The sequence below is a fragment of the Protopterus annectens genome, chromosome 13.part0 (genome assembly GCF_019279795.1).
Source record: "Protopterus annectens isolate FY-2018-M chromosome 13.part0, PAN1.0, whole genome shotgun sequence".
NCBI lineage: Eukaryota > Metazoa > Chordata > Ceratodontiformes > Protopteridae > Protopterus > Protopterus annectens.
Genome location: NC_056747.1, coordinates 1125010049 through 1125037369, shown reverse-complemented (window position 1 = coordinate 1125037369; position 27321 = coordinate 1125010049). Strand labels below are relative to the sequence as shown.

At 45.0% G+C, this 27321-nt stretch overlaps 1 protein-coding gene across 1 annotated transcript in view; it reads right to left on the bottom strand.

Annotated features, from left to right (window-relative positions):
* MEIOC (meiosis specific with coiled-coil domain) overlaps positions 1–27321 on the bottom strand; it is a 2160044-nt gene that overhangs the window by 1083038 nt on the left and 1049685 nt on the right. The gene's annotated exons all lie outside the window — the stretch shown is intronic.

Sequence of the window (27321 nt, the reverse complement as noted above, 5' to 3'; positions counted from 1 at the left end):
GAGATCAAATCCAGGAGCTCATCGAAGGGCGGAGACACCCAGGAGGCGGAAGGCTGAGCCCCGAAGGCCTTGAGGAATACCGACTCCTCAGAGGAAGGGGGTTTGGACTGCCAGTCGCCTCGTTGCTTGAGGATTTCTAAGATGTCCACAAAGGAGACATCATCCGAGGACGACTTGGGGGACCCCTCCGCATCATCGAGGTCGGTGTCCGAGGTGAGAGACTCATCAGGCGAGTCGACGTGTTTCCTCTTACACTGTCTCTTCCTGGGAGGTTCCTCCGAAGAAGCCTCGGAAGGACCCCCAGGAAGGGAGGAATCCCCAATGGGGGTGACCTCAGGCCCCAGGGCTCCGCTGTCCTGAGACAGGGGGACAGCAAAGGAACAAGTCTCCGTGCCAAGGGAAGGTGCAGGAGAGATGGTGGAGGTAGCCAAGGAAGATTTGGCCAAAGCAGTCCTCATGGCCCTGAAGGCCGGACCCCCCCCCCCCCCGAGTCCTGGGAAGGTCCGACCCCTGAGGCCACAACAGTAGACGGCATTCCCGCAGCCGACGCACCGAGAGGAAGGCTCAGAAACAAAAGCATCGGACCCGAAGCGTCACCCCCGGGGCCGACCGAGGAGGTCCGTGTTCCGAACTCCGACCCAAAGGTCGGGGTTGGAGTAAGGGTCGGAGCCGACCCAAAAACCTCCACTGGCTCCACCAGCACCGACTCCAACGGTGCCGAGGCTGTTGGAGGAGGAACCAAAACAACAGGGTGGACAATCGGCTCCGGAGCTGACTGGGCTGGAGCCGAGACTAACTTTTGGAAAACTGGAGACTGGAACAGCCTTTGAAGCACCCTGTCTATATCCGAATCGGACATCCTCGAAGACGGGGAAGAGACCGATCGGGCCCGAGTTAACTTCTTCGCCGGTTCCGAAAGACTAGGGGACCGGCTCCGAATAGTCTCAAGCAGTATCGGCGCCGAGGGAGATTCCACCAGCACCGAAATTTCCCTTGGAGCCGACGGGGACTTCGGCGCCGAAGAGAGTGGAGTCGAGGCTGGAGGCATCGAGGCAGACCGTTCCGATCTCGGCTCCGAAGTCCGTGGAGCCGACGGAGAAGCCTGCCTTGATTTCTTAGCTTTCGGCTCCGACGTACTGGTCGGAGCCGAAGACTTCTTCTTCCTGGAAGGAGAGGGGGAAGAAGATAAAGCCTCCTCAAAAGAAGGGGTGATGAGCCCCTTCAATATCAATTTGTTTTTCCTCTCTTGGAGGACACAAGAAGAAAAGGCGTGACACACACTACACAACTCTTGAAGGTGTTTAGGACCTAAGCAATAAACACATAGAGAATGGTCATCTGTGATTGACATCTTGTACCCACACTTGGTACATTTTTTAAAGCCCGAAGGCCTATGCTCCTTCGACATCTCTACAGACACACTCAAAAAAACAGAACAAGAAAAACTACCACAAAGGGACAAATCCCTCTAATTTAAACAGGATAGGCCCACAGGTAGACACTACAACACAGCTCTAGCAAAGCGCGAGGGCAAGGCCCCTCTAACTAAAACGGGACCTTGACGCTAGAAAAAAATATAAATTACCACACAAAAGTCAAGTAAATTACAATGTATGACACACTAGAAGTAAAGCGCGAGGAAACCCTTCACTAAATAAAGCGGGAACCTAGCGCTAACAAAATCTACACAAATTCTCACAATAAAACACTTATAAACGACAAGTAGCTGTTAAAACAGCTTTTGGGTGAGAAATTAGGAATTTTCTGACAGAAAATTAGTCAGTAAATAGTACTTAGCCCAGCCAAGTCGAGACCATGTCTATTGCTATGAAGCGACAAACGAGATCTGGGGAAGTAGTGGTGGTGCATCCTGGGATATAGAATAGCTCAGCCAATTAGAGACTTCGCTCTATAGTATAGCGTGCCAAGTCGGAGCCGAGGATCGGCTCCGAACCCAAAAGCAAGGGACGCTGTCCCATCAGTACAGAATGTAGGCGAGATAGGATCACATAACATCAGGTGTTACTACTGTGTTTAAGGTGAAACTTTGTGAAGGAATATTGGACTGTTCTAAATGGAACAATAATAATTTCTTGACTCGTGCAAAATACTTGTGCAATAGAGACTGTACGTCCTGGTCAAGTGTTTGGTGGTCAACAGATGTGAATGGATGGGAAACAAGTGGTGCAGTGATACCAGAGAAAGATAAAAGCAGGCAACAAAGAATAAAAATTGCGCATTTCCAAGGTACCGGAGAAGTTACTATAACCATTGTGTCACCACAAGAAAGTGATTCACGAGTTTAATTAATCGGAGTGTCTCTTCCAACTAGAACTGATCCTTTGGGGACCCTCCAACGTAAAGTACAAAGCCTTAAGAATGCTACAAATAAAGCAGATTTTGCCTTCACAAAAGAAGAACAATTGTTACTCGAGACGGTATTCGTACACCATAATGAATGGTTATCTTGGGTTAGATATAGTACCTGAGAAGCACATCGTGAGAACTGTATTTCTTGTGCTGAAGGTAAACAGCAATTAGCAACAGTCCGACTGATGCAAGATGAAGGTAACCTAACGTGTCTGTTGAAATTATTCTTCAGGAGAGCAAGATGGCTGCCGTCCTATAGAGAGTGCTGAAACACAGTAGAGCACCTTACCCGAACATTTTACATAAAATATAAGGGAGATAAAATTCTCTATATCACCAAATACATGGTACAGGCATAGGAGCAACTTACGGTACGAACTGGAATAAGAAATAAATCTGGATCCTTGGTAAAAAGACAGGATTTCTGCAGATAGCTGTAAGGGTCTCTGCCACATGTGAACTTTGTGCTGAATACTGCTAGGCCGAGGTAATCCTAAATTACAACACTGAAGAACTTCTACCAAATACAGTAAGTCTGATCAAACAAAATGCCTAATGATCAGGAATCTATGGAAAGCCAGACTACTAAATCAAAATTTACTACAATAAACTCACCTGATAAGGATACAACATCTAAAAGAGCCAGAACTAGCAAAGCTGTGGAATCTAGTAAAAATGCAAACTCAAATAAAAACAAGTCAGAAAACTCCAACCTAGAAGACTTGAAAGTAACTTTGCAACCCATTCAGGAAGCTATACAAAACCTATCAACTCAAATTAACGCAATTGGCTCATCTACATATAAAATACTTACAAGACTGGACAAAATGGAATCTAAAATAATGGATCACGACATTCAAATAGAAAGCATCCAAAAGGAGTCAAATACCAACAAAAATGATATTCAGGAAATACAAGCAAAATTCCTGGATCTCGAAGCCAGATCTAGACGGAACAGCTTAATTATAAGGGGCATCCCTGAAAATATAGATCAAAATAAGCTGCTGAACACACTGTCAGAAATCTTTGCCCTATTCCTAGGAAATGATTTAGAAGCTAACCAAATCACTATTGAGAGAGCACATAGGGCTCTTAGACCATCACCAGTTGTAACTAGACCAAGAATTGTATATGCCAAGATCCTTAGCTTTCTTCATGTTAACAAAATATTACTTGCTGCCAAAACAAAAAATCTGTGGTTTGGAATAGCATGAGCATTACCATTGCTCAAGATCTACCATATCAAATTAAACTAGAGAGACAAAAGCTTGCCCCTTACTGTTCTTTCCTCATAACAAAACAAATCAGATTCCAAATGAAGTTCCCCAACACACTTACCTTTACAATGCAAGACCACAGATACTCATGCACCAACAAGGAAGAAGCAGCTACAACGTTTCTTAAAGTATTTAAAACAAACCCAGGAAAAAACGCATTTTAAAACCCAATAAACGCTAGTTATGTTCTCACTGCCACAAGCAAAAAGAAAAGAAGATCCTTCCACATAATCTAGATTACCTGCTTTGTATAACGCGCTTCTGCTAAGCTTCTTTTTCCTCTGATGATTTCCGACCGAGGGGCCCTGCTTTTTGCATCCGAAATCAAGTGCTGGTTCCTGGGTATGATCTTCACATAATCATAGGTATAAAATAGAAGCTCCAGCTCCCATCAGGCTAGGTTGTCAACACTAACCTTGTGTGAAGGCTGAATTCCCAAGGTGCAATGCTTCCTTAAAGCTACAGAGCCCAACTCTACACAGTCCTGCACCGAAGGAGAATAAAAATGAAAGTGAAGAGTAAAAACAACTCAAGCAACCCGAGGATACAGCAAAACTTCGTGGAGGAAGCAGGCTCACACTAATATGGACAAAATACTGGATATCTCACTATACAAAGGTACTTTAAAAACTACATGGTGACTGTAAAATAGAATAGGATGCTGAAGAAATCTAAGGGCTTAATACATTTAACGTTGTACTGTTTAAAGGGCAAACAGTGGAAATGCATAATATAGGTGGATCTTATGTCTGGTTGGATATTAGTCTCTGTTTATTCAGCTTAAAAAACAGAGGGTTTTTTTTTTTTTTTACATAGACATTAAGAGAACAACTTGTGGATTATGGTCACAACCAGATGGACACTCAGTTTTATCTATAGTACAAGCCATAAAAAAGAAGGGGAAGGAAAAGAAAAAAAAAAAAAAAGTTATTTGTGCAGTTTTGATGAAAATATCTTGTTTCAAAATACTTTAGCATTGCTCAAACCCTGTATGAATACAGAGTCCGAGAAAGGAGTTCTAGATAAATTAAGGGCTCATCAAAATACAGGATATAATGCTTTCTACATGAATGTAAATATATAGTTAACTTAGCAATTTTCTCACTTTACTTTCAATATGTGCTCTGCGTGATGTTTCAAGCTACGGTACTAGGGATTGAATAGGTTTCTATGCTCTGCTGGTATTGGTTTAACGAACTGGGATACTGGATGAATAGGGATACCCCATGGTTAAACCCTAAAAAGAATTTCTATAGTCTCTATCTAACAATTGTGCTTCTAATAAGAACTGGTATCCCAATCTCTTCCAGGGGGACAGAGGTAGTGGTTAGGCACTGGGATAAAGCTGGAAGAGTTTCTCATCTATATCTAATAATGTATGTATGTGTTCGAGGTCCTGCAGTGATACGGTTATTTAACAGTACAGTACATAGCTTCCGATTTGGTATCCAAGTTCTAAAGAAAAGATGTTGAAGTTAGCCTCATGGAATGTTAAAGGTTTACAAACAGATAATAAGAAAAAACCTTTCATGCATCTTGTCTATAAATCCAATCTAGACTTTATAATGATACAAGAAACACACCTACTAAAGGAGCAGTGGGTTCACACGGCAAATAAAAAATGGATCAAATCCATTATAGCAGCTGGTAATAACACCAATAAAGCAGGAGTTGCCATCATTATTAAAAATTCGTTCCAATACAATATTTTAAGACAAGATTCAGACCCAGAAGGCAGATGGTGTTATTTTTATAACCAAAATTGACAAAGTAGACAAATCAATCTTGATAGTAAATGTATATGCCACTTGCTCCTCTTAACACAAATTTATTATGGGCATCTATAAATTAATAAACTCCTTCCCAGAACACTACTACATCCTAGGGGGGACTGGAACTCTATTCAAGACCCAAATATAGATAGAACAAACAAAAAAACTAAATTCAACTCACAGGCCACTACTGCCCTTTTCGAAATCAAAAATGATTTTAGACTTAGCGACCCACACCTCATTACCGTCCCTCACACAAATAGTAAAGATTTTACCTTCTTTTCACAGTGTCATAAAACTTGGTCCAGACTGGATTTCTTCTTAGTCTCGGACACCCTATTACAATTTAAACTTTCACTAGACACAGAACCCAGATCTCTATCGGATTACTCGAAAATCACCCTTACAATAGATTGGGCACATTGCAACTCACGACATAACAATAATAGACTCTGGCACTTGAACCCTAACTTATTAGAAAAACAAGATATTAGAAAAGAAATTGACTTATTACTGGACCATTGCATTTTAGCTATTGTAGATAACACCTTTCCGTTCAATATAACTTGGGCTACCACCAAGGTATTAATTAGAGGGATGTTAATCAATAAATACGCTTTCTATAAGAAAAATATTTTCACCAAAGAAAAAAGTATTAAGGATGAAATATCTAAACTTGAGCTTAGGCTGCAGCAGTCTTATTCCATGGAGGAAGAGAACTCCATTAATCAACTTCAAGCTAAGTTACTAGCACTACAAGCAGAAAACCTATCATTTCAAGAAATAAAAAACCTAGCCAATTACTCACAGTGAGCCCAACTCCCCTCTAGGTTCTTGGCAAGACTGTTGAATCAACATAAACCTAATCCACATATCTCAGAACTTATTTTTCAGCAAAACAGTTACTCTAACTCACAAGATATGGTTAAGGTCTTCGAGAGAATATATGAAGATGTGTACAACCCTACCCCCAAAACATTCAATGAACAGGAACTACTTTTATTTATTAATGAACTAAACTTCCCCAGGCTAGAGGTACAACAACAAACTTCTCTATCAGCTGAACTTACACAAGTGGACATCAAAACTATAATTAATAACCTCAAAAATAATAAGGCCTGATGGTTTCTCAGCCGAGTTCTACAAATGCTTTAGTTCTAAGATGTCGATCATACTACATCACCTATATAATCACATAATACAAGAGGGTATCTCTGACCCGCACCTAAATGCATCCAGAACCATATTAATACCTAAACCAAACAAGGACACGACCAACCCTAATAATTACAGGCCCATTTCTATTATTAATTTGGATATGAGAATTATGGCAGCAATTTTGGCTAATAGAACTAAGATTATAATTACAAAAAATATTTCCCCAGAACAATCCGGGTTTATCAATCAGAGACAAACAGTTGATCAAACTCTAACTCTTGAAGCAATGATATCTTTATCCCTAAAGAAACAAACACCTATCTACACCTTAGCTATAGACGCTTCTAAAGCATTTGATAGAATCAATAAGTCATTTCTGACCTTGAGTCTGCAAAAATTTAACTTTCCTACACAGTTTATTCACTATATAAACACTTTACACAACAGAGCATATACCACTCTACAAATTAATAACCTTAGCTCCAAAAAAATAAATATTAACAATGGGATTAGACAGGGATGCCCCCTATCACCTTTCCTATTCAACCTATATATTGAGCCCTTATTCTTACTAATAAAACAAAGAACATTTCATAATATACCCCTCCTTTTTAACACTGAAATTTCTCTATCAGCGTATGCAGACGACTTAAATATATATTATTCTCTTCCCAACACGGATCTTTACAAAATCAATAATTTAATAGAATTATTTTCAAAGTTTGCGAACTATAAGGTAAACTTGGATAAGACAACAATATTCCCGATTAATAACTACGCTCAATTCCCAACTGCAGGTACTATACCTAATATTAAAGTCAGTGACCCATACAATACCTAGGAATAGCATTCTATACCGATGCACATAATTACTATCAGGACAATGTGATTAAAACATGGAACACCATACAAAAAGACTGGGTAAGATGGACACAATTGAAACTCTCCCTTCTCTCTAGAGTAGCCGTCATTAAAATGAATATCCTCCCCAGAATACTTTTTATATTTAATGCAACCAATACACTGATCCACAATAAAGTCTTCAATAACATCCATTCAACCCTCTCAAAATTCGTCTGGCATCCAAGACCCAGCAGGATAAGTTATCAAAAACTTATATATCCAAAGGACAAAGGTGGGGTGGGCTTGCCTGACTTTAAACTGTATTACGAAATTACCAAAGGTAGTAGACTAATTAATATTGCAAATTACAGGGTACAAATTAGAAGTTATGTACTCACCATAACGTTCCATCTGAGTAGGTGACTTCATTTGGATGCAACCTGTGGGTTTCGGATCCGACTTCGGATCCGAGCCGGCATTTCAAAAGCTTAGGATCCGAGCTCCTAGCTCCTCCCTCTACCCATAATCCCCTGCCAAGCCCTAACTGACCTCAGATTGAGTTTGCCTAGTGAATACTAGTAAAAAATACCTGGACACAGGAATAAACTCTTACCCTAAATAGGTCAGGGGGATGGAACGGGGGAATGGTTGCATCCAAATGAAGTCACCTACTCAGATGGAACGTTATGGTGAGTACATAACTTCTAAATCTGAAGTAGGCAGACTTCATTTGTCTGCAACCTGTGGGACAGAGTCCCCAGCTACCTAAATCCTGGGCGGCCGTCATGGAAGGATGTTCCGGAGCACCGCAGAGCCAAAGGATGCTCTCCCCCTGGAAACAACATCCACCTTATAATGAGAAATGAAGGTATGAGACGAGGCCCAAGTGGCTGCTGCACAGATATCATCCAATGACACTCGGGACTTAAAAGCGGCTGAAGTGGAAATTGCCCTAGTAGAGTGAGCTGTAACCCTCTGAGGAACAGGCCTACCTGAAGTGTCATAAGCCTGCAAAATACAATTAGTAATCCATCTCGACAGTGTGACTTTGGAGACTGCTTTACCCATAGCAAATTTAGCAAAGGAGACGAACAGTTGATCTGATTGTCTATGACCAGCCGTTCTGTGAATGTAGAAGCGCAATTGTCTGTGAACATCTAAAGAATGCAGCTTATATTCTCCTTTGTTTTTATAGTTGGGGAAAAAAAACGGCAAGTTGATTGGTTAATATTAGATTCCGAAGAAACTTTTGGAAGAAAAGAAGGATTGGTCCTGAGGAACACCCTATCGGGAAAAAAGGACAGGTAAGGCGGCTTGACGCATAGAGCCTGGAGTTCCGACACTCTTCTGGCTGAGGTGATGGCTACCAAGAAGGCAGTCTTCCAGGAAAGGTACTTTAGATCTACAGAAGCTGCAGGCTCAAAGGGAGGAGCAGTAAGGGCCTGCAGGACTAAAGATAGGTCCCAAGGTGGCACAGCTTCTTTGACCGGGGGCCTCAACAGAAAAACTCCTTTAAGAAAGGTCTTGCAAAGTTTCGCAGTCATGAGGGGAGCTGACTCATGACCCACATGATAATGGGAAATCGCTGCCATTTGCACCTTTACCATGGAAGAACTGGCCCCCTGATGAAAGAGGTCTGTTAAGAAGTCCAGTACCGCAGACATTGGTGCAGAAAAATGATCAATATTGTTCTGAATCGCCCAAATAGAAAACCTTTTCCATTTGCTCTGGTAAACCTTCCTAGTGGAAGGTTTATGAGCGGCCACTAAAATGGCCTTGACTGGTGACGAGATACCGGGAGTCCTGATCAAGGATGGAACTAGAGCAGCCAGGCTGTCAATCTCAAGGTGTGTAGATTCGGAATCAGCCCTTGAGGATGGGAAATGAGATCCGGGATCGGATCTAGAATCCAGGGCGGATTCACTTTGTGAGACCATACATAAGGGAACCAAGGTTGACGAGGCCAGAACGGGGCAATGAGAATCATTCTGCTCCCCAAACTGTTGGCTTTCTGCAAGAGCCTCTGCATCAGAGGTAGTGGAGGATAAGCATAAAGGAGACTGGGAGGCCAAGCATGCACCAGTGTGTCTCTCTGGGATTCCCCAGGTGGGGGAAGCAGAGCGAAGAAACTGTCGCATTTGGCGTTTGAGTGAGAAGCAAAAAGATCGCAACAGGGTTGCCCCCAGACGGCAAAAATCTTCTTCGCTACCAGAGGATTGAGAGACCATTCGTGAGGAGAAAGAATAGTGCGACTGAGCTTGTCCGCAAGGATGTTAGACCTTCCTGGAATGTGCGTTGCTACAAGAAAGCGTTTGGTGGAGATTGCCCATTCCCAGACTCTCATGGCCTCTCGACAAAGGGGATAGGACATGGTTCCCCCCTGCTTGTTGATGTACCAGACTACTGACATGTTGTCCGTCTGGATCGCAATAGTCCCTGCAGGGAGAAGGCTGTGAAGTGCTTGCAATGCTAAGAGTACCGCCCTTATCTCCAAGACATTTATATGCAATGAGGTCTCTGAACTGTTCCACGTGCCTTGGACAATCTTGCCCGCAGAATGCCCCCCCCACCCGAGGCGAGAAGCATCCGTGGTCACCGTGGCTAGGGGGAATGTTGCACAAAAGGGTCTCCCTGCTAGGAGCTCCGGTGACTGGAGCCCCCAAAACAGGGAGTCCCTGCATGCCTTGCTGATAGCTATCGGGCTGTTGAGAGAAGAGAGTTGCGGAGACCACTGGACCTGTAGGGTCCACTGAAGAACCCGCATGTGTAAGCGAGCATGGAGAAGAAGTGGAATAGCTGCTGCCATTGAACCCAGGGCCCTCCAGACCGAAGCCGCCGTCGGAAACGGTTGCAGGACTGCTGTGACATGACACTTCAGGCTGAACAGCCGATCTGGAGTGAGGAAGGCCCGCATTGATCTTGTGTCCAACCTTCCTCCTATGAAATCTATAAGTTGTGTGGGATGCAGTAAAGATTTTTCCATGTTTATGGTGATGCCCACCCCCGGATCCAACTCTGCCCGGCTCCGACAGCTCCGAACCCGGGAGACGGGTCGGAGAAGGAGCCAAGGGGGCGAAAAATGGGGTCGAAGCCCCTCCCGGTTGGGGGGGGGGCTAAGAGCACTCCCATTTGCATCTGGGCCTGGATGAAACGCCTCATCATCCGGTCCATGTCTGCTTCTGACATTGAAAAAGTGGATCTAGATGAGGCCACCGAAGCGGACCTAGAGAACCGCCTCGGGGACCTCACCGAAGGGCTAGTCTCCCCCTCCTCGGGTCCGGGAGAGAACCAAGGGGAATGGAGCCGAGGAGGAGGAGATCTAGAAGACACAGGAGAGGCCCGCTTAGACAGAGGGGCCGAGCTAGAGGTTTCGGCCCGCCGTTTGTGGTGCCTCTCCTTATGTCTCTCCTTCTGTCTCTCCTTCTCTCTAATGGTCTCCCTATCCTCCGGCTTCTTAGAGGGAGGTTGAGTCCCTGCCGGGGAAAGGGAGACCGTAGCACCCGAAGTAGGTTGCTGGCTAACAGTGGCAGAGGCCGAAGCAGCATCTGGAGGGAGAAGTCCCGCCAATACTAACTTCGACCTCCGCTCCCTTAAAGCTCGGGGGTTGAACCCTGCGCATATGGTACAACCAGATGACAGGTGTTCAACCCCCAAGATGACCGAGTGTGGCCATCAGCTGGGGACAGCTTGTGGCCACACTCGGTACATTTTGAGAAAACTGCCTTAGGGGCTTCTGACATGGTACACCCTATAGGCCTCACACACACAAAAAACAGAAAAACTCACACAAAAACTACGCAAAACCCGTGAAAATTATTTAAGGTAAAGAGAGGAAAGCCTAAAACACACACACAACTAGAAAAAGGAGTAAAACCATCAAGTTTTCCTGTCAAAAACTTATCTGAAATATTTGCTGCCAGGAGCTCGAGGAATCCGTTGCTACTTGAAATGCGGCAAACGAAATCTGAGGTCAGTTAGGGCTTTGCAGGGGATTATGGGTAGAGGGAGGAGCTAGGAGCTCGGATCCTAAGCTTTTGAACTGCCGGCTCGGATCCAAAGTCGGATCCGAAACCCACAGGTTGCAGACAAATGAAGTCTGCCTACTTCAGATTCAATATGTGGTGCCCAACCTGGTTGAAATTATATCATAACTACGTTAAAACATTACAATTTAATCCCAAGGCCCTCCCATTTCTAAAGGGAATATCCAGAAGAAGATACAAAATACAAAACGACATATGGGAACAAATTAAAATAACACAAAATCTCTTCCAATCGCTAAATCTATTAACTGCTTTTTATACTTTCCAACCACTACACCTTAACACCAATATTCAACTAAATGAAAAGATGATTGACCTGAATTCATACCCACTACTGAAAGAAAAGACAGTTTTAGACATGTATCTACTTAGGCAGGAATCTATAACTAATATTAGAAACAAACTTAATCTCCTGTTTAAATATACAATTATGATAAGACAACTGAAAGAAGTATGTTACAGATTTTGGAAGGATACTGACATCCCAGATCAACATATAGATACATGTAGAACACTTTTGGATATGATGACACGGAAAAAAAAATGATCTCATATACCTATAAATTCATTATCTCACTTAGACACACGAAAGAAGCTATCTACTCCAATTACTGGACAAAACAAGACCCTACAATTACCTCCAATATAATTAATTGCACAGGCAATTCAGAAATTTTTCAAAGACATTCTCCTTCAGAAGCTCAGATATACTCAACTTATGATCCTAAACAATGCATATTTTACGCCCACAATATTAAATAAAATGTACAAAGAACTCCCACCTTTTTGCCAATTCTGCCCCTCCAAAGAAGCTGATATTATTCATATATTTTGGAGCTGTAAATGTACATACAAACTTTGGTGTGCCTTAAGAGTCAAATTAGAGAAAATGGGCTATGAAAAATCAACCTTATCCTGGAAATTTGCCCTCTTACACGTACCTCCTATAGGAATGAAGAATAATCACACGCACATTCTAGTTACAACATTTATGCTAATAAAATACTACATCACATTAAATTGGAAAGACAGGTCCAAAATAACATGGGATGGATTCAAGCAAACAGCTAGTAAACAACTCCTGGCTCATAAATATTTATGGTATTCCATGAGGAAAAAAAGACCCAGAAGGACACTTGGAAAATGATATTTGAACTCATTCTGACATGATTGTAACACATATTTCTGTATGCTGCATAGCTTGATATAGATGAGAACTGTATATAGGTTATCTAATGTATATAGGTTTTATGTTTGTAGGTCTGTATATTGTATGTTATTGTTTTATTCTCTGTTATATCGTTTTCTTGTCTTCATTTGGTTTTGATATAACCCTAATAAAAAGGAATTGAAAAAAAAAAATAAATAAATAAATAATTAATTATTCTTCAACAAAACTGAAGATAAATGCAAAGTTGAAACTCAGCGTTTTCCAGTCATAAGCAAAGTTGAGAAACCGCCTGCAGCGATTTCCTATCCAGGTTCGTATATGTGCATTTCCAAAGATGGCACAAGGAAAAATTATGGCAATATGGGACAGAACTGTTGCAATGTTACTGTGAATGGCAATGGGAATCCATTTCTGGAGAACCAAACTCATAGTTTAGCAGACGTATGGTGGTTATGTGGAGACAACAAACTCAGATCAAGGCTTACGATTCTCTGGAAGGGAACTTGTGCACTTGTAAAGTTAATTCTGCCATTCTACATTTTCCCAGTTCCAGCAAGCAATTTCATAAGAGAACTTGAAATAAAGCCAAAGTGGTTGAGTAGGAGAAAAAGAGAGGCACCGAAGCAATCTTTTGATAACGGTATCTACATCGATAGCATTGGCGTACCAAGAGGCGTACCTGATGAATACAAAGCAATAAACTAAATAGCAGCTGGTTTTACATCCATCTTTGTCTGGATTCAACCTAATAAGAATGTGGACTGGATCAACTACATTTACTATAACCAGCAGCGTTTTTTGAACTATACCAAAGATGCATTGAAAGGAATTGCTGAACAACTGGAGGCCACTTCGCAGGTGGCATGGCAGAATCGAATTGCGTTGGATATGTTCCTGGCCAAAGAAGGAGGAGTTTGCAAGATGTTTGGGACTTTCTGTTGTACATATATTCCAAACAACACTGCGCCTGATGGAAGTATCACTCGAGCTTTGAAAGGTTTGGAGATGTTATCCAAAGAATTGGCAGAGAACTCTGGGGTAAATAATCCCTTTACAGATTTTCTACAAGCGTGGTTTGGAAAATGGAGTTATCTCATCAGCAGTTTCCTGGTGTCCGTTGGAGTCGCTGTGGCTATCGTGGTGGTATGTGGTTGTTGTTGTATACCCTGTATCTGAGGTCTTCTACAAAGACTGGTTGATACTGCTGTTACGAAGACGATGTACCAGCAATTGCAACAGACTGGTGAAAGTGAATACATTGAAATGTGACTCTTTGCAAATGTTTTTTGAAGTTTAAAAATTTGTCTTGCCAATGAAGTAATGTATGCAAAGAAAAACTTAGTTTTTACCATATATTGCTGAAATAAAAGACAAATAAAAGTGTTTTCAGGGGGAAAATGTTAAGAGAAAAAGTTTTAAAAACATACTGTTATTTGTCTTTTTCCTGTTCTTGCAAAGTGAACATGTTATTTGTTGGGATATGCCTATCAAAGATGAGCCTCATCTGTGAACAAAATGCAGCATTGCTTATGAACCTGAATGATATCTGTTTTCTGAATTTCAGAATAAAGAGATTTGGTTATAGCTCAGTGAAGCCTGGGATAAGGAAGCACGGCCGAGTAAGAGTTAATTTACTGGGGCAGGCTGTGTGTCCTGGAAAATTTGAGCTACCGTTGTTGAATTGAACATTTTGTACTTCTTGAACATTCTGTACTAGTTGTGGGTTTGAGGTAATTTGTGATAAACATGTTTTTCCTATATGTTTTTCATAGCCAACTGTCAACGGTCAGAAATGTAACAAAAAGTTGTTTTGATTGCAGTATAAAAGTTGATGTCAGTAAACAAGTTGATCAAATCAGAGGAGATCAGATCAGTCCAGACCGGACATCTTGGCCAACATGCTGTGTAATCTGGTTAGCTGTTAATAAAGGAAAAATTCATCGCCTGAAGCAGATGCGACTCGTTTGAATTTTTTCTTCTGACAGTCCTGTTTAAGTAAAAACGGATTTTCCTGTGGATATCTAGGGTATGTAGGCAATACTCTCCTCTGTTTGAATGATTGGGAAAGAAAATTGGCAATTCAATGGCTTTAGGCAAAAATGATGGATTAGTTCTCAGAGACACTCTATCTTTATGAAAAATCAAGTATGGACTCTTGATACATAAAGCTTGAAGCTCAGAAATACGTCTGGCAGAAGTAATGGCGACCAAAAAATAGAAGTTATGTTCTTACCATAACGTTCCATGTTAGTTGTCTTCTTCTCGCCTTCTTCTTGCTGGATGGGTTCGGAGCCGACCTCGGCTCCGACTCGGCCACTCTAAAGCTCGAGAGTTGGTTCCACCGGCTCGAGGCTCCCCTTATATCCCACAATGCTAGGCGTGAGTTACCTCAGATCTCGTTTGTAAGCTAGGCCCAGCTTATAATAGTAATAGAATAACTATAAACAAAGTCCACCTCTATAAACCAGGGAGAAGAGAAGGGTGACCTACATCCTGATCCAGGAAAATATGCACAGCAGCATATACCTAAAGTAAAGAGGTGGTAGAAAGAGAGGTCACAATCAAACTCCTCTAGGTCTGTCCAGGCCAGGGGGAAGGAGGGTGGGACGCAAGAAGAAGGCGAGAAGAAGACAACTAACATGGAACGTTATGGTAAGAACATAACTTCTATATGTTAAGTTGTCTATCTCGCCTTCATTCTTGCTGGATGGGACCGCGTCCCTAGCACCTTGTCCCGGGTGGCCTAACGGAACAGACTCTTGAGAACAGTGGAACCAAAGTTAGCTCTATGCCTAGAAGCTAAATCCAACTTATAATGAGAAATGAAAGTGTGAGGAGTAGCCCAAGTAGCCGCTGCACAAATGGTGTCAATAGGCAGTCTGTCTTGGAAGGCTATAGAAGTAGCCAAAGCTCTGGAAGAATGGGCTTTAGGTTTGTTAGGCAGCTTTTGGTGTCTAATTTCATAAACAAGGGAAATCAGAGATGTTAGCCATCTGGATAATGATACCTTTGAAACTGAAAGTCCCTTTCTGCCTTCTGCATAAAAGACAAACAACTGGTCAGATTTTCTGAATTGTTTGGTTCTATCCAAATAGTACCTTAACTGACGATGAACATCTAGCCAATGCAATTTTTGTTCAGACCTATTAGAATATTCTGGAAAAAACACAGGGAGGTCAATGTCTTGATTTAGGTTAGACGCCGAGGCTATCTTAGGTAAAAAAGACGGATTGGTTCGTAAAGATACCCTGTCCTTATGGAACAACAGATAAGGAGGTCGACAGCTGAGTGCATGAAGTTCTGAAACTCTTCTAGCTGAAGTAATAGCTACCAGAAAAAGAGTCTTCCATGATAGCAATTTTAAGGAACAGGAGGCTGCAGGTTCGAAAGGGGAGAGAATCAAAGAACTGAGAACTAAATTTAGGTCCCAAGGAGGAGGAGGATTTCTTATCGGAGGTCTGAGTAGAAAACTCCCTTCAAAAAGGCTTTGCAAAGCTTGTGGGACATGATGGCAGACTCTGAAATGCCCACATGAAAGTTAGAAATAGCTGCCAATTGAACTTTAAGAGTACAAGGAGATGAACCTGCATGGAAGAGTTCAGCTAGAAAATCAAGGACCATTTGGATGGAAGCAGTGAAAGGATCTATGTCCCTTCCTTGAGCCCAATAGGCGAAACGTTTCCACTTACTCAAATAAATCTTTCTAGTGGAAGATTTATGGGAAGCTATCAAAATATCTCGGACAGAGTGAGATATTTGAGGAAGCCTGGCTAAGGTTGGAATTGGAGGAAACAAGCAGTGAGGTTCAGAGAGGGAAGGGAGCGATGAAACTGACCCGACTGATGGATCAAAAGATCTGGAACTAGGTCCAGATGCCAAGGTCGCTCCAACAGAAATTGACATAGAAAGGGGAACCAAACCTGTCGAGGCCAGTAAGGAGCAATGAGGATCAACGAGGCCTTCTGAGCGATAGCTTTCTGTATCACTTGAGAGATTAGTGGGAAGGGAGGAAATGCATACAGAAGTCCCCGGGGCCAAACTTGGACTAGAGCGTCTCTGCTGGGCTGACCTGGTAGAGGGAATAGGGTGAAATAATCTCTGCACTTGCTGTTTTGGGGAGTAGCAAAAAGGTCGCAGCAAGGCTGACCCCACTTGAGAAAAATTTCTCTCACAACAGAGTCTTTCAGAGACCACTCGTGAGGCATGAGGATAGCTCTGCTCAACTTGTCCGCGATTTGATTGGACTTCCCGGGGATGTGTGTTGCTATCAGAAACCGCTGAGAAGAAATCGCCCATTGCCACAGTCTGAGTGCTTCTCGACACAGGGGGTAGGACCTGGTTCCGCCTTGTTTGTTGATATACCACACTACAGACATATTGTCTGTCTGGATTGCTATCGTTCTCAAGGGAAGAGAGTCTTGAAGGGCTTGCAACGCTAAAAGCACTGCTCTCATCTCTAGAACATTTATGTGCAAGTGGCATTCGTGTGGTTGCCATGTGCCCTGGACAGTCCTGCCCTGATAATGCCCCCCCCCACCCGATCAGGGAGGCGTCCGTTGTCAGAGTAGCAACCGGAAGGGAAGGGACAAAGGGTCTTCCCAATAAGAGCTGAGGGGAAGACATCCACCACAGAAGATGATTCCTGCATGTCTGCGTAATCATAATGGTGTGGGACATCGGAAGTTGCTGGTATGACCATTGCGTGAAGAGCATCCATTGAAGGATTCTCATGTGGAACCTGGCTAATGGAAGCAGAGGTATGGCAGCCGCCATTATCCCCAACACTTTCAGAACTAATCTGGCTTTGATTCTGTTGCTGCTGAAGAGAAGCGAGACCAGTTTGTGTATGTCTGTTATTCTCTGATCTGTTAGTCTCGCAGACATGTTGACTGTGTCTAGATTTGCGCCTATGAAGGTAATAGTACGACAAGGCGACAAAACAGACTTTTCGCAATTTATTGAAATGCCTAAATTTTGACAAATGCGAAAGGTGTAGTCCCTGGCCATTAGAAGAAGATGCTTGGTGGGAGCTGTGAGGAGCCAGTCGTCCAAATATGGAAACACCTGGAATCCTTGACGTCTCAGGTGAGAAGCTACCACTGCCATGCATTTGGTAAACACCGGGGCAGTGGTGAGACCAAAGGGCAGGGCCCTGAATTGAAAATGACTGGTTCCCAGCCTGAAGCGGAGGAATCTTCTGGAGCGTCTGCTCATTTTATGTGATAGTACGCATCCTGAAGGTCTATAGAGCACATCCAGTTTCCCTTTCCCAAAAGGGGAAGGATGGACTGCAGCGTGACCATCCGAAATCTTGTTTTCTTGACTGACTTGTTCAAGATACTGAGATCCAAAATTGGTCTCCAGTCCCCTGTTTTCTTTGGAACTAAAAAGAACCTGGAGTAGATTCCGGATCCTTGCTGGTCTGCTGGAACTGGCTGAATTGCTCTTTTGCAAGCAGCTTTGAAATTTCCAAAGCTGCAAGATCCCTTTGAGCGGTGGAACATCTGGAAGGGATTTTTTTGATTGGTTTGGAATGCGAACGAAGGGAATGGAATAGCCTTCGGAAATGATGGACTGTACCCATTTGTCTTGAGTCAGGGATAGCCAGGCTTCTGGGTACAGCGACAATCTTCCCCCGACTGCCTCCGAAGGTGGGCAGTCGGGCAACACCTCAGGGATGCTGAAAGGGCTTATCAGAGAAGACTTCTCGATTGCCCTGGTTCTGCGGACCCCCCCTGCCTCTAGGGCGACGTCTACCATTGTTGTTCCCCCCTCTGCCTCTGGCGGGAACCGACCCTGTGCATCAGGCGAAGTCCCTTGAGATTGTTTGCGGAACCACATTTTCCCACTTTTCTGGCCTTTGGGGTAAGGCCTAGAAGGAGTAGAAAAACGGACTCCGACGGCAGAAAGAGTCTTGCCATCTGTCTCGCACCTAGTCAAGGTTTCTTTCACTTGAGGACCAAAAAGAGATGATCCATCAAACGGGGAATTAGTGAAAGACGTTTTAAAGGGGTCCGCAAAGTTGCATAGCCGCATCCAGGCATGCCTGCGTAAGGCCACACCTGTCCCTGCGGCCCTGCTCGCTCCATCAGCCGCATAAGAAAGGAGGCGCATGGAGGAGTTAGCTATGGAGTTCAGGGTAGCCAGCTGAGTGTTCATCTTGTCTTGAAACCCCGCAGCCGTAGGATCCTTCAACATGTCACTCGCTTCTTTGATCAAGTCTCTTTGAAGACGAGTAAAATGGCATAGGTAGTTCAGCGAACGCATAGCAAAGGTCGCTGACGAGAACATCCGCTTCCCGTACCTGTCCATAGACCTAGATTCTTTGTTAGGGGGATGAACAGGCACTGAAGGATCAGCTAGTTCCTTCTTGATGGCAGCAGCTACCACCATAGCATCCACAGAAACACCTTTTGTGAGAAATTGCTTGTCAGTTGGTGCTGTTATAAATTTGGAGGGTCTCCTGGGGTAGGGTCCACTGAATCAGGAGCCGTCCAGGCCTTCTTTGCAACCACCTGCATGAGGGGATCAAAGGGGGGGGGGACACCCAGGAGGTGGAAGGGCGAGAGCCAAACGCCTCAAGATACACAGATTCATCCTCCGAAGGGTTAAGGGCTGGCCAATTTCCCCTCTGTTTCAGGATCTCTAGAATGTCTGCGAAAGAGACATCTTCAGAAGGGGAACGCGGGGAACCCTCGGAATCCTCTAAATCTGTGTCAGAGGTGACAGACTCAGGTGAGTCTATGTGCTTCCTCTTACACTTTCTCTTCCTAGGGGGCTCCCCTGCCAATTCAGGAGAGGCCTCGGAAGAGGATGAAATCCCCACAGGGGATTCTTGAGTAGCTTGCTCTCTGCGGTCTGGGATGAGGGAGTGAGTCGACATAACCAAAGGCACCGAAGAGGGAGGGGCGGACGGAGCCGACTGTGGAGTCGAACAAGGTTCTAACACACTCCGCATGACCTCGAATGCACCCCTGTCCGGCAGAGCCAGAGGTCCCCGCTCCGAGAAGCTGAGAACCTCCCTTTGCACCGACAGAGATGGCTCCGAGGCCGATGTAGGAGCTGAACTCACCAGCGCCGAAGCACCGAGAGGGAGAGCGGGGTCGGACAAGGGTCCGATGCCACTCACCCCCTCGGAGCCGACGAGGGAAGCCCGGCGCCGAGATTCTTCAAAAGAAGAAATCGGAGCCGGCGGAGCCGAGGACAAATGTATCGGCTCCGACGCTACCACAGTCTCGGTCCCGAGACGCCCCGGCTCCGAGCTCAAAGGAGTCGGAGGAGGAATATTTATTGGAACAAGTTGAGGCATCGACTGATGAGTCGGACTCTGGAGCATTTGGGCCAGTGCCTCGGACTTCAAAAGTCTACTCACTACCCTCTGGAGGTCGTGATCTGAGAGCCTCGATGACCTGGAGGAGTGAGATCTATGGCTCCGTTCAGACAGCAGGGGAGACGCTGGAGCCGAATGAATGGAGCCAAGGGACGGTGACCTCGATCTCTTTCTAGATGTCGGCTCCGATGGTCTGATCGGAGCCGACCCAGGAATCTCTAATGCCTCGGCTCCGGCCGGAGCCGAGGAAACCACGGATACTGCAGTCAAAGACTCATCGGCTCCAGCCGGAGCCGATGAAGCAGTAGGCTTCAAAGCCTTAGGCCTCGACTCTGAAGCTGGAGTCGAGGTCTTAGAAGCCTTAGAAGGTTTCCCCGATGAGACAGAAAGGGAACCTTCAGGCTTGATTAAACCCCTCAAAATGAGTTTATTTTTTCTCTCCTGCAGGACTCTAGGGCTGAAGCCATGGCATACAGCACAAGAGTCCTGCAGGTGTAAAGGTCCCAGGCAATACACACAAGAAGTGTGCCCGTCTGTCAGAGACATTTTCTGACAGCACGAGTCACACTTCTTGAAGCCTGAGACCTTTGTATCCTTGGATATATTCAAGGAACCGAAGTGTAATCACACACAGAAAACACACACACACAGATTACACTGATAGGGTTCAAAGGGAATTATTTAAACTAAAGATAAGTTAAATAAAACTCCCTAATCAAACACATACACACCCTAAGGATAGGGAGGAAGGGCCCGAAGGCCTGGGGAAAGAACTATAAGTTCTTTGGAAAAAAAGGGGGCTGAATAACAGGTAGAAGGGATAATAAGTCCACTATACTATGGGGAAAGAAAAATACACTAAGCTAGCCTAAGTCTAAAGAATTTAAACTAGTCTAACTTTCACTAACCTGGAGCCGGTAGAAAACACACCTCGATCGCTGTAGCGGCAAACGAGATCTGGGGTAACTCACGCCTAGCATTGTGGGATATAAGGGGAGCCTCGAGCCGGTGGAACCAACTCTCGAGCTTTAGAGTGGCCGAGTCAGAGCCGAGGTCGGCTCCGAACCCATCCAGCAAGAATGAAGGCGAGATAGACAACTTAACATCAAGGTTTTCCATGACAAATACTTGAGGTCGCAAGAAGAGGCTGGTTCAAAAGGTGACATTGTCAGAGCTTGTAGAATTAATGATAAATCCCATGGTTGAATAGGTTTCCTAAAAGGTGGCTTCAGATGATTCATACCTTTTATGAAGGTCCTGCACAGTTTGTGGAACATAAGAGAGGAATCTTGGACACCCTCATGAAAATTAGAAATTGCAACCAAATGAACTCTAATGGTAGAGGCCGACAGACCCAACTGAAAAAGGTCAGCCAGATAGTCTAGTATTATCGACACTGGTGCTGAAAAGGGGTCTAATTGTTTATCTTTCAGCCAATAGGTAAATCTTTTCCACTTGCTCAGATAATTAATTCTAGTGGAAGATTTATGAGATGCAATGAGAATATCACGTACTGGTAAAGAAAGATCATTCTGCCTGGCAATCAAGAGAATTGGAGTAGCCAAGGCATTAGCTTCAAGCTGTTCACGTTGGGATGAATCAGGTTCGGGGTATGTGAGATCAACTCCGGGGTTGGATGGAGAATCCATGGTCGATCTAGTAGGTGAGGCCAAAGGAAAGGGAACCAAATCTGTCGAAGCCAATATGGTGCTATGATGATCACCTTGCTCTTCAACTGACGGGCTTTCTTCAGAAACTGGGGAATGAGGGGAAAGGGTGGAAATGCGTAAAGAAGACGCGAGGGCCAATCGTGGACTAGAACATCCCTGGGTGACTGTCCCGGAGAGGGAATCAGGGCAAAGTAGTTGCTGCATTTGTAGTGGGTCTGAGATGCAAAGTGGTTGCAGCAAGGATGGCCCCAGCGGTGGAAGATCTCCGCCGCTATCAAGGGACTCAAGGACCACTCGTGAGGTTGAAGAATGCACCTGCTGAGTCTGTCTGCTATCACGTTGGAACTCCCGGGAATGTGCGTTGCTAGAAGAAAACAGTTGGTAGCCATCGCCCATTGCCATATCCTCATGGCCTCTTGACAAAGGGGGTAAGATTTGGTTCCACCTTGCTTGTTGATGTACCAGACCACCGCCATGTTGTCTGATTGAATCGCAATTGTCCCAGACGGCAGCTGGGGATGGAATGCTTGCAACGCCAGAAGCACCGCCCTCAGCTCTAGAACATTTATATGCAGATAGGCCTCCAGTTCGGACCAAGTGCCTTGGACTGTCTGTCCCTGACATAGTCCCCCCTCACCCCATCAGGGAAGCATCCGTGGTCACTGTGGTCTTGGGTTGCTGGGGGGAAAAGGGGCGAGACCATTATGACAGATTGTGTGACATCCACCAATTTAAATCCTGTTTGCACCTGTGGGTTACTCGAATCATGGCTGAAAGAGGACGCTGAAAAGGATACCATTGGGTGAGCAGTAGCCACTGTAGAAGCCTCATGTGAAACCTGGCCAAGGGAACAATGGTGATGAAGGCTGTCATGGAACCCAACAGCTGTAGAACCGAGTGAGCAGTGGATTTCTCTCTTGAAAGGATTGGAATCAGTTGTTGCCTTATCCTTAAAATTCTGTGCTCTGGAATAGCATCTCTGCAGTTCTTTGTGTCCAGGATAACCCCTATGAATTCTGTCGACTGGGATGGGGTGAGATTGGATTTTTTCTAGTTTATGGTAATGCCTAGCCTTTGAGCAGAGAGGAGAGAGTATACCAGGGCTTCTTCCAGTAGCTGTATGGTGGGGGCGGAAATGAGCCAGTCATCTAGGTATGGAAACACCTGGAATCCTTGAAGTTGCAAGTCAGCTGTGACAACTGTCATGCACTTTGTGAACACTCTGGGGGCTGTAGAGAGTCCGAAGGGCAGTACTCTGAACTAGTAGTGACTGGCTCCCACAAGGTAGCGCAGAAATCTTCTTGATGGCCTGTCCACTTTTATGTAGTAGTACGCATCTTGAAGATCTATCGAGCACATCCCAATTGTCTTTTTCCAAAAGTGGAAGGATAGACTGTATTGTGACCATCTGGAAGTTTTGTACTCTCACAAACTTGTTCAGTACACTGAAATCCAAAAGTGGTCTCCAGTCCCTGGTTTTATTTGGCACCAAAAATAGTCTTGAGTTGAATCCGGATCCTATCTGGTCTGGAGGGACTACTTGGATGACTCTCTTCCTTAGCCGCTTTTCTATCTCTAGTGCTGCTTCTTTGCTTTCACTGGGTGGAACGTCGGGAAGGTTTTTTGAAGGGGCAGGACAAAGATCGAAGGGGATATGATAACCTCTGGTTATAATCCTTTGTACCAAAGAATCGGTGGTGATGGTTAGCCAGGCAGAAGGGTACAAGGAGAAACGTCCCCCAACCACCTCCAGAGGAAAGGAGTTGGGCCGCTCTTCAGGAGCTCTGGTAGGATTGACCAGGGAAAGAATCCCTGGAACCCTGGTTACATGGACCCCCTCTGCCCCGAAAAGAGCGTCTTCCCTGTGAGTTTCCCCCTCTGCCTCTAGGGGAGAACTCAGCCTGTGTGTCATGGAAAGGACCCTGAGATTTCTTGAACCATAGCTTCCCACTCTTTTGGTTTCGGGAGAACGCACGTTGAGGGGAAGAATAATGGACACCTACGGCAGAAAGGGTCTTACCATCCTGTTCACATCTGGCCAGTGTGCTTTTAACTTTGGGCCCAAACAATGAGGAGGCCTCAATGGCAGCATTAAGAAAGGAAGCCTTAAAGGGTTCCGCAAAATTGCACAAGCGCATCCAGGCGTGTTGTCTCAAGACCGCAGCTGAACCCATTGCTCTAGCTGTTCCTTCTGATGCGTGAGATATCAGTCGCATAGAGGAGTTAGATATTGATTCAATGGTGGCCAGCTGAGAGGCCACTTTGTCACAGACCTCATCAGACACGGCACCAGCCAAGGTTTCAGAGAGCTCAGAAATCAGATCCCTTTGAAGCCTGGTAAAGTGTGCCATATAATTCAGGGACCTGATAGTAAAGGTCGCTGATGCAAAGGTGCACTTCCCTATCCTGTCCAGGGCCTGGGACTCTTTGATAGGTGGATGGACAGTTTGGCTTTCTTCTTCTGGTAGATCCTTTTTTGTTGTGGCCGCCACCACCAAAGCTTTCACAGGAAGACCTTTGGACCAATGGGGATCCGAAGCAGGAGGGGACAAAATCTTATCTGGCTTCCGGGGAATAGTTTTGATGGTATCAGGAGCCTTCCAAGCACACTGCACAATAAGCCGGACAAGCTCATCGGCAGGTGGACTAACCCAGGAGGTAGGGGGCTGGGCGCGAAAGGCCTGCAGGAACACAGATTCCTCAGAGGTCGGATTAGAGGACTGCCAGTCAACTGTCTGTTTCAGGATTTCGAGGATATCACCAAAGGATACCACGGAGGGTGACCGGGGGGATCCTTCCCCCTCATCAAAATCTGTGTCTTAAGTGAGGGACTCCTCTATGGAGTCCATGATGTGCTTCCTCTTACATGAACTTTTCCGGTGGAAATCCTCAGCGGGAGAAGCTGGAGAAGACAGCAGAAAAGGGGATTCCTGTGGGAATATGTCCTGAGGCCCTTGCACCCAGTGTCCACTAGGTGCGACTTGTGAAACCAGTGTACCAGAGGAGGGCGGAGGTATAGACAGTCCAGTATCGCCAGCAGCAGCGAAAGCCTTCTACATCAGTTGGAGGGCTGGTCCACCTGAAGAGGAGTGAATGTCTAGGACAGGGGTCACCCCTCCCCTAAGTGGCTCAGCCTGCCAACCCGGAGTCCCTGGATGGCTGTGGAGAAGTAAACTATGCATGTCACAACTGACATCCTGGGTCATAGCAAAACTTTCCTGCCACAAAGGCAACTGTGTTTCCTTAGTGAGATCCATAAAGGGGACCACAGAAGGGGGAGACTGTGCAATATCCATGGACGTCAAAGACAATGAAGGAGGAGAATAAAAAGGGGTCTTTGGAGACGAGTGATCACCTCTCAAGGAAGGATAGTTCCTGAGGGGAGGGATACCTCTGGCCAAGAGCACCTGATCCACAAGACGCAACACATCATGTTTGGAAAGACTTCTAGTGGACCTCACGGAGACTGAGGGAGAAACAGGCCTGTCCACAGAAGAGGCAAACTCGGTGCCCATGTCACCAGTCCGCACCGAGGACAACGATACCGAGAGAGACTGGACTACAGGTGTCTGCACCGAAGAAGTCATCGGTGCCGAGGTCATGGTCTGCACCGTCATAGGGATTGGTGCCAAAGTGGTTGTCGGTACTGAAGCTGGAACCGACAAAACTGGAGTCAACTAGAAAGGCGTCGGTTCCGAGGAAGATGTCAGAACCGACATGGTCAAGGTCTGCGCTGACTGAATGGTTGGTGCCAATACAGTGGTAATAATCTGAACCGAGAAGCCCCTCGGTGCCGATATAGTGAAGGCTGCAGGAGAAGATGGAGCTGAGATCACTAATGGAGCCGAAGGCCTCGGTGCCGAAGGTCTAGGCACCGAAAGCAGTGGAGCTGACTGAGTGAGCTCCGGAGCCAAAATTTTGGCCTTTTTAGGTTTTGGTTGGCGGGAATCCCCAGCCGGGGACAAAGGCAAAGATTTAGCCTTGGTAGGAACATCCAAGATTTTCTTATGGGCTTTAGGAGGGGTTGAGGCCTCCGACCCAGAAATAGCCTCTGAAAAGGGAGATTTAAGAAGTCCCTTCAGCAACAGCTTGTTTTTCCTTTCCAACAAAGTTCTATTTGAGAAGTTTTCACAGATAGTACAGGGCGGGTCCGCAGACAAGTGGGACGCCCTCAAATAATAAACGCACAAAGAGTATGCATCAGAAGTAGGAAGTTTGTGTCCAGAATCAGAACACCACTTAAACCCCGGACTACCTTTCTTATCTGCCATGACAGCAAATAAATTAATAGAAAAGGGTACCAGCAATGGTACAAAAGAATACCCAAAGGTATGAGAAAAAAAAAGGGAGGATTACCACCGATGGTAAAGAGAGAATACCTCGTGGCAAAAAAGTAGAGAAAAGAGCAGAAAAACCTGAAGAAAATATGCACGCTAGATGCGATAGGGTAAGAGACAATGAAATAGAAACTTTTCTGACAGAAAAGTAATTTGAAAAACTATTAAACAACAAATCAAAAATGCAAAGAACCAAACTCCAGATGAAATAACCACACTGAAGCAGGATATGTGAAAACCAATGTCATTCTGCACTATACCTTCAGAGATTTAATCTCTGCAGAAAGCAAGGGGTTTGTGTTGGTATTTAAAAGTTGGTTAAACCGATCGAACATCAGTCTATTACTTGACGGAGCAGACTCCAATACCGGCTGACTCTTCAGTACTAGCTGGGGCATGTCAATACTCCCTTCTCCCATGTCTAGAGTGGAACAAAAATAATATAATTGAAAATGCAAAGAACCAAACTCCAGATGAAATAACCACGTTGAAGCAAGATATGTGAACGTAGAAACACGCTGGTTATACACAGCAGTACAATTGCATAAAAACTTTAATCTTCGATAGCAGAGAAGTAAGCGCTTTCACAACCAATAATAAGAAGTTATGTACTCACCATAACGTTCCATCTGAGTAGGTGACTTCATTTGGATGCAACCTGTGGGTATCGGATCCGATATTGGATCCGAGCCGGCAGTTCAAAAGCTTTAGGATCTGAGCTCCTAGCTCCTCCCTCTACCCATAACCCCTTGCCAAGCCCTGACTGACCTCAGATTGAGTTTGCCGTGTAAACCAGACTCCTGGGAAACCAGGACTAATATTGCTAATAAGGTCAGGGGGGTGGTTGCATCCAAATGAAGTCACCTACTCAGATGGAACGTTATGGTGAGTACATAACTTCTTAATCTGAAGTAGGCAGACTTCATTTGTCTGCAACCTGTGGGACAGAGTCCCAAGCTACCTAAACCTTGGGCGGCCGTCATGGAAGGATGTTCCGGAGCACCGCAGAGCCAAAGGATGCTCTCCCTCTGGAAACAACATCCACTTTATAATGCGAGATGAAAGTATGAGATGAAGTCCAAGTGGCTGCTGCACAGATATCATCCAAAGGCACTCTAGACTTAAAAGCAGCAGACGTGGATACTGCCCTGGTAGAATGCGCTGTAATTCTCTGAGGCGGTGGCCTTCCTGAGGTGTCATAAGCCTGCAAGATACAGTTAGAAATCCACTTCGACAGGGTAACCTTAGAGACTGCCTTACCCAGTGCGAATTTTGCAAAGGAGACGAACAGTTGATCGGATTTCCTATGACCAGCTGTTCTGTGAATATAGAAGCGCAGCTGCCTGTGAA